This window comes from Nicotiana tomentosiformis, chromosome 1, assembly GCF_000390325.3.
Source record: "Nicotiana tomentosiformis chromosome 1, ASM39032v3, whole genome shotgun sequence".
NCBI classification, from domain to species: domain Eukaryota; kingdom Viridiplantae; phylum Streptophyta; class Magnoliopsida; order Solanales; family Solanaceae; genus Nicotiana; species Nicotiana tomentosiformis.
In genome coordinates this window covers 24,477,374-24,478,689 of record NC_090812.1, presented here as the reverse complement: position 1 = coordinate 24,478,689, position 1,316 = coordinate 24,477,374, and positions in this window count along the sequence as shown.

The following is a 1,316-nucleotide window of genomic DNA, read 5'->3' as shown; positions in this document are numbered from 1 at the left end:
TTCTTTATTAAAAAGGAGAAATTTCAGCACTCAAACAAGGTAAAACAAGCTAAATTATAGTAGTCATGCCTAAGGATAGTTATATAGCAAGATGATATAAGCATAAAGAAAAATAACAAGGTTGCTATCAGCAAAATACAATTCCATAGTATACAATATTACAATGGTAAACGGAGCTGAATATTTCAGTACTAAATTCCAAGAGAACACTTTAAACATAGTACTAACAAGTATCAAATAACTTTATGCCAATATAGTAATTATTCCAATATAAAATCCCAAGAAGAAAATAAAGAGAACAAAAAAGTAAACTCACAATGTAAATAGATAAGAAAAGGGATAACAAAAACTTGATGTAGCAATCAGTGCAAGCTTCTATGCAAGTTTATTAATTGGAGTTCTATAATTATTTTTTTAATGATTGGTCAGAGTAACTCTTTTAGTTCAACATTCTAGGCTAACAGGAGACTCTAATTTTCTACCTATTTACAGGAACATCGCACCAAATAAGGAGGATATAATTATGTTTCAGTCTAAGATATTAATAGGTCCTGAACTCTCGATTGGAGTTGAAAAGTAAAGGAGAATTATACTCAATGATATTAGTAATAGATATTTAGCTCTTTTAACGTCCAGTATTTTTTTTTTAATCTAATTGTTGGGTTTTAATTTTTTAGCTGGTATAACATTGGTTACAAGTGGTAAGGTTTGTCTAATAAGAGAATCCTTCAAACGTATGTGTAAAAATATCACATATGATTAATATCAGGAGAATACAAGCTCTTCAACTACAAAATTAAACATTCTCCCCACAATAAAATTTCTTCAAAGCCCAGAAATACACCCATGTCCAAAATTAGGGGATGATACAAAGCTAATAATAAAAGAAAGTTAAACTATCAAATAAACAAAATCTTCGACAAAATCCCTAAAAATAAAAATTAATGATGGAGATAGAGCAAAAAACCCTAGAAATCTTCTACAGTAACCAAAAAATCTAACTCCACCTAAAAATTACCCTCCCCCCTTACCCTCGCGATACCAAGCGTAAAATCAAAATCTTAACCCTAGCCCCAATTGTCACGGCCCGAAATCCACCTGGTCGTGATGGCACCTAACCTAACCCTCTAGGTAGGCCAATCAACAACTATTCGATTCCAATAAAATTTAATAAGGCAATTAATTAAAAGACAATGTATGAAACTAATACATTTCCCCCAAGAACTGGTAGTACAAATCATGAGCTTCTAAGAATAGAGTTTACAAAGCGAAAATGAAATAAATACATCGTCTGTTTGAAAAGTACATAAACAGAG